Raw genomic sequence first — 7,430 nt, forward strand, 5'->3', positions numbered from 1 at the left:
ATGTCTTTGAGGTAAGACATCTTTGGTATGAGACAACAAGCCTCCAGTAGCTCTGACAGCACTAAGCAAGGCCTATATGTATATCTGCATGCAGACTTTAACATGCATTAGACTTTATTTCTCTCTCTGTGTCTGTTCACTGGGTCAAGAGGAAATGAGGTCTGTACGTCTGCTTCCCCCTCCACAGGTCTTGCTGGGTAACACGTCTGTGAGTCCGCCAACTCTTCCCACGATAAAGCCTTGGTCTGTAATGCTCTTGAGATAACCCGTGTCCCCTTGTGTTATGTTTACTTAGGTTCCCTCTGATGAAGTCCTACTGTATGACTGGTAATTCCTTCTGACTTTGTCCCATTTCTCCCCTGGAAAGAGTTTATAGGTGGTGTCCTTAATACGTTTGTTTGGCATAAGACGTAGCTTATACAAGACCTCCTGAGTCCACTTGTTCTGTCTTCTTTATCTCTGATCTTCTTTCTCAGGAGCCTGCCATTCAAGAACCACCTGCTGGTCCAGGCCAGGTGAGAGTCAACAAAGAAATCAGAGGAAGAGCTGTGAGGCATTTAGAGGGTTGTAGAAATGGAGAACATAGTGCTGGTGTTGGAGATGGGTCACACCACCTTCTCTCTAAAGTAGACACTTAAACAGTTTCTCCATACAATGCCACTTTCCTCCCTCTGGGCCCCAAAATATTTACTATTCACCTGGGATTATGTTTTTCATTGTTTTGTTTGTTTGTTTTGTATTTGTAGGTGATAGAATTCCAAAGATGGTCAGACTTACAAGATTCGAGGGAGCTACTCATGAGAGTCTGCTTTCTCTGGATTATGGGGCCTGCTCTGAAGACTTGAAGGTCTAAGTTGAGCACGTGGTAGAATTGAATAACTGTATTCCTTCTTTCATCCAGCATGCTGGTGTGCTTAGGTCAAAGATGACCACAGGGAAGCTAAGCTGGAGGGAAGGCTCTGCTCTGGGACCTAGGAGGTCTTTTGTGTATTGCTTTCTTCTTTCTAATCACTGGATCAGCCACTAGTTAATATAGTAGCAATTCTCTGTGTAAACAATGGGCTGTTGTTTACACAGAGAAGTAGCTTCCTGATGTCATGTGGTGTGTGTGCGATTAAGGTGTATATGTATGGTTATGTTGTATGTGTATGTGGTTGTGTGTGAATGGCAGTGTGTATATGTATATAAAGTATTTGAAGGTATATGGGTGTGGGTGTATGGTGGTGTCTGATTGTAGGGTGTGGGGGAAATGTGTTTGGAGTGTATGTGGGCAGTATTATTGTGTATATGATGTTATGTTGTCTGTGGATGTGTGTGTTTGTGTGTGGTGGCACCTAATGTGTATTTGGAGCATGCATATTTTTATGTATGTATGTGCATTTGGAATGTTGTGTGTGGTACATGTATGTGTGTTTCTATGTATGTGGCAGTATGTGTGTGACTTGTATGTTGTGAGGTGTGTATACATGTGACATGATGGGTATGTTGTGAACATTTATGCAAATTAGATATACAAGCACAGCTCATTGCTTTAGAAAGCAAAACTCTGGCTTTTCCTCTACTTTTCCCCAGCTCTCTCTTAAAACATGTTTCCCTCAAAAGAAATTATATTCACAGTTTCTGGAAACGTTGATACTAAAATGTTGAGAACACTGAACCATGTGTCGGTTATGGCAGCTGGGCTGGCAATGAGGTAGATGTGAGGAGAGCAGCGATGGGGATCCTAGCACGAGCCTCATTGCTTACACTGATTTGTTATTCACTGGGGCATGTGGAACTTTCTCCAGGAGAAGAAAAGGATTATTAGAAAGCTAGAATATGTATTTTTATATTCAGAAGACTTTCAGAATAAATACCAGGCTGTGTGCTAGGCTCTACATTTATAGTGATGTTTGCAATTTTGGCACAGGTTTGTTTTTTTTTTTTTTCCCTACTTGCAGCCCACATTCTTGTTCTTTTAGAGTGAGTGCTCTGGTAAGAAAGAACACATACCACCTCTGCAGACTGAACAGGGATTCAGTAGGCTGTGTGCACAAGGCAGAGATAGGCACAGTGGCAAAGGGCACTATGATACTAACATGCAAGATGCTGTCTAGACAGGACAAGGAGCTGTTGTGAAGATGTGGCAGGACAGGGGACACCCGGGCAAATGATGGGAAAGATTTGTGTTCAGGTCATCTGTCCATGAGAAGTTTGAAGAGAAATGACCGAGTTCTGTCAACAAGTGACAAGAAATAACATGGAAAGGGCAGTTAGAGCCTGACAGAGCCACAGAGGACATGCCAAGGGCATGCAGTATACAGAACATGTGTGGGTTCTGGTAAGAGAAGAACAATACAATGCTGGTAACACGCAGGGGCTTTAAACACAGAGGGCAGGGGCATTGCTTCAACTCTGCTAACATTATAATGGTCATGGATAGAAGTTCTTAGTCTATAGGTGCATGCGAAAACATCCAGGAATAGGTGATAAGTTGCCCAGCAATGGCTATAACATACAACTGGGAGTTAGGAGTTGATGGTATTATCCTCTCTGTACACACTGGGACTATTTTAAAAGCCACCACGATTAGTTCCTATCAGAGGTGCTGGTCTGTTATGAACATCTGGTGGAGTAGCATGCTCCTGTCCACTGATACAAACTGCTGAGCCTTTTCTTCTCTGTTTTCCATACAGGTTAAAGTTTTGGCAAAAGCACAAAGTTCAGGAGCCCCTCTCTCGGGGTCCTGGGGACCACATTTCCCATTTAACCCTTTCCCGTAACGTGGGTCTCTGCCTCAGAAGCAGCCATGAAATGTAAGATCCATTTATGACATTTAGAGAGTTCTTGAAACCAGCAGATTTCAGGAAACCCCATGCTATCATATCTAAATTAAGTGGGAACAGGATGGTGAGAAAGGTCCTGGTGACTGAGTCCCTACCTTGGTCCCAGATCCTGAGATCCAAGTCGCCATAGTGGGCAGCCTTTGCCATTCATGGGTGCTTCCCAGAGGTCTTTGTCTCTCCTGCAGGACAATCTTTAGCCATCACAGAATGTAATGAGAACCGTGTTCTGCTGTGCGAATCACAACAGTTACACAGATCATCGATCGGCGTGGTGAATCCGTAGCATAAGCTTGTCTTCTTAGCTGGTCTGAAGGAGACAGACACCTCAACACTCAAATGGCCATGCTGCAGCTGATTTCCACATCCTGTGGGGATTCTGGAGCAAGAGCGCACAACTCAGAGATGCCTTTGTTTGTCATTTCAATGGTGTGCCTGATACACCCATGACTCCGGGAGAGTTAGCGTGCCTTCCAAGAGTGCTCATGAAAAGCTGGACTTTGTGAAATAGAGGACCACAAACTGTCCCTCAACTGTCATCCAACAGGCACAGAAATTGGCCGTTCTGTTTCTGCTCTTAGAGAGAGCAGCTGGAAACACCTGGGTTTTGTGGGAACTGCTCGTCTTGGTGTGTCGTGTCTCAGAAGCACGTCCACACACTTAACGGAGATAAGTGCTGCGATCCAGTGGCGATAAGTGGTTTGGAAATGGCCCAGCCCTAACCACAACCATTGGCAGCTCATGGACAGGGAACTCAGATCCTTGCCAATTGGCAGAGATTGGGGATGAGTCTGGTCCAGGTCCACACAGCCAGGTTATAGACCAATGGCCCTCTGCACTCAGTTGGACCTCAGCCATCTCAGTACATCTGTTGCTGTTTTCTAAGCCTCTGCTGGCTCCTGTTCTGCAAGACCCTTTATCACCTGGACTGGTTACATCTCCACCTGAATCTGGGGCAGTTTGCTTCAGGGACTTTGTTCTTTACTTCATCAAATATCCCACACACACAGCATTAACCAGTTTGAGAGGTAGTAGTGGCAAAGCTTGCTCAGCTTGAGTCATAGTTTGATTCTCTGATGATTATGATTGAGTTAACGTCCCTAAGAAACAGCTGGGAGCGTCTTTCACTGCTTCCTGTAGTATTTCAGTATTGTTTGTGGTTTATACCTTGTTGTTTGTTTTTGAAACAAGGTCTTATATAACCCATGCTGTCCTCAAACTCCCTATTAGTCAGACATAGCCTTGAACTCCTTAGCTTCCTGCCTCCAACTCCCAAGGGCTGGGGTTGCAAGCACCTCTCTCAGCATTAGGGAGTTTCCAGAGAACAGCTTATTAAGCTCTGAACAGCCCGTGGCTTTCCCATCCCAATATCCCAAAGACCTTCTACACTCTTCCCCCAACAACACAGTCAGGTTTGTCACAGCAACATCCCGCAATCCAGGCACCAATTTCTGTCCTGCTCGCTCGGGTCCTTATTGCTGTGATGAAGGCCACGAGAAAGGCAAATTTGGAGGAAAGCATTTATTTCAATTTACATCTAATAATCCATCTGCCAGGAAAGCCAGGCATGTGTTCAAGACAGAAGCTGAAGCAGAGACCCAGAAGAAATACACTCACTGCCTTGCGTTCAAGACTACATTAAACTAGCTCTTTTACTCAGGCCAGGCCCATCTGCAGAGGGATGGAGCTCCCAACAATGGGATGTACTCTCCTACCTACATCAATTAGCAATCAAGAAAAATCTCCACAGATGTGCCCACAGACCATTCCAGAGAAGGCAGCTCCTCAGTGGAAGTTCCCTCTTTCCAGGTGTGTTAAGTTGACAACAGTAATTAGCCACCATAGATTTGTACAAGTCCAGACACACACACACACACACACACACACACGTGTTTCTCTCTCTCTCTCTCTCTCTCTCTCTCTCTCTCTCACACACACACACACACACACACANTCTCTCTCTCTCTCTCTCTCTCTCTCTCTCTCTCTCACACACACACACACACACACACATACACACACCCCTGCACACACACTCTGCTATTTTATCCATGATTTCAAATATATCAGCAACATTGTCCTACAGCTCACAAGTAGTTCTAATAAAGCAAAATGATGACACCCACCCGATTATAGAAGAAAATGTATCGATTTGTTCCAACAGTGCAATTCTAGAATGCCGTGTCCCCACTTGGCTCGTGGATTGTCATCATAAGTACTGTAGAGAACACTTGGGGACCAAGACCAAGTTGAAACATAACACCTTCAAAAACTAAGGTTTGGGGTGAAAGGTCTTCATCTTGAAGGTTAAAAGAACAACAGAGATTTGAAATGCAAGGTTTCTCCCACCCTGTTTTTCATCCCTACCAGACTGTGAGCATCCCAGGGGTGAGCATCCTCTTCTGCAGCTGTTCCCTGGCAGGGTTGCTCTATGGCATCTGCCATGCCTGCTCCCTAATGCTCAGATGGTCCTACCTATGATCAGTAGAATTCTGGCCTGTAGCACAAACACTCAGACAAACAAACACTCAATTCTATAGAGTCATTCTCCAAAGCAAATGAATGTTAATGGGATTATAGTTGTTCGTGATCTCAAAGATGCTGGCAGCCCTGAGTCTCCCAACCTACAGTCATCAGTGGCAGAGGCTTCGATGGCAGACAGGGAGCCTATGCTTGGCTTGTAGAGACTCTGACAGTGTAAGTCCCTACTGTGAGCCATTGTCTCAGAGGGGCTGGACAGAGGATCTTGCAGGGTCACTACAGGAGCACTACATAAGATCGCCTACATCCTTGAATGCCACAAAACCAGTAAATCTTATAGTATCTACATGCACTTCCTGATATAACAGTCTGCCTGCCTTCTGTCCTTCCTTCCTTCTTTTCTTCCTGTATCTCTTCTATCCCCCCTTCTTTCTTCTTCCTTCTCCTCTTACTCCCCTCCCCTGTTCTCTCTTCCTCTCTCTCCACACCTCTCTCTTACCCTGTGCCCCACTATCAGCAGACTTCTCCCCAGCAACTTTCCCTCTTGCCCATAAATACTGCCCAGGCCAGCAGTTGGTTTCACAAAGCCACCTTCCCCGCCCTCTCGGACACTCACCTGCCTACTCACGGTGCCATTTTCTCTCTTGGTCAGAATCTCTTGGGCTCAATCGTTGTTGTGTAGCAATGAAAATACTCACCATCTTCCCCACCATCCATCACAAAGAAAAAGAAGCCACCGATCTTGTCTGGGTCAGGCCATAAGGATGGAAATCCTTCACCAGGAGCAACACCTAAGGTCGCCTACATCCCTGAAGGCCGAAAAACCAGCAAATCTTAGAGTATCTACATGCACTTCCTGATATAACATGCTGCCTGCCTGTCTTTTTTCCTTTCCTCCCCAGCTTTGATGGCACCATGACTCCTCTCCAGCCACGCCCTGCCTTATCTGGATGCTCACCCTCCTCTCCATCTTTCTTTGTTTTCACCCCGGCCCCCACCCCCACCCCCTCTTTTGGCAAGAGGAACTTTTCTGGTACTCTGTTTTTACCTTGGACCCTAGGGAAAGAGATCTCCATGCACAGGCGTACCAAGAGAGTCTTTAGCCTGAGGCTTTGCAATTTCTTTGAGTTTCCCCCTTTATTTTTGCTTGGGACAGGGTTGTATATAGTCCAGGTTGGTCTCTAACTCTGTGGCTAGGTAAGGGTGACCTTGAACTTGACCTCTTAATCTTCCTGCCTCCAACTTCCTAGTGATGGAATTATAGGCACACTACTAACCATGGATTATTTTTATGAAATCTATATTAGTTACCTCAGAATACCCTAACCTATTAACCCACATTTGATGGCTTTAAAAACCACACGAATGTTTTATTTAAGGCTGGAGAAGTGGCTCAGCAGTTAACAATCCTTGCTATTCTCTCAGAGGTCCAAGGTTTAGTTCTCAGAACCCACATTGTGACTCCCAACCTCTGACACCTGGTACATGCATTGTATACAGACAGACAGACAGACACAACACACATACACATAAAATAAATAAACCTTCAAAAAATATTTATTTGATCTTATGTGCATATGTGTATACCTGAGTATGCGTACCACATGCATGCAGTACCCACAGAAGCCAGAAGAGGGCATCAGATCTCCTGGAATTGAGATAAAGGCAGTTGAGAACAATTTGTGTGTGTGTGTGTGTGTGTGTGTGTGTGTGTGTGTGCTGAGAATCAAATTCAAATTTTCAAAAGGGTAGGAAATGCTTTTGTCCATGGAGCCATTTTTCCAGTGCCCCAGATAAATAAATACGTTTTCTAAAGTGTTTTATTTTGCAGTTCTAGGCACCAGAGTCAAAACCAAAGTATTGCTTGGGCTGCAGTCTCTCCACAGGCCACAGGATCCCTCCTCACCCTGAGTCTGTCTCCATGCGAGTGTCATCATGTGGTCTCTCTGTACACATGGCTGTCTGCATCCTCATCTTCTACAAATGTCCCCATCACTGGCTTCCAGGCTATCCTATATCTGACATGATTCATCCTGATATCCTTTTTTTTTTTAACTCTTATTATTTTTATTAGGTATTTTCCTCATTTACATTACAATGCTATCCCAAAAGTCCCCTATACCCTCC

Source organism: Mus caroli, chromosome 18 (assembly GCF_900094665.2).
Source record: "Mus caroli chromosome 18, CAROLI_EIJ_v1.1, whole genome shotgun sequence".
In the NCBI taxonomy this organism is placed as follows: Eukaryota; Metazoa; Chordata; class Mammalia; order Rodentia; family Muridae; genus Mus; species Mus caroli.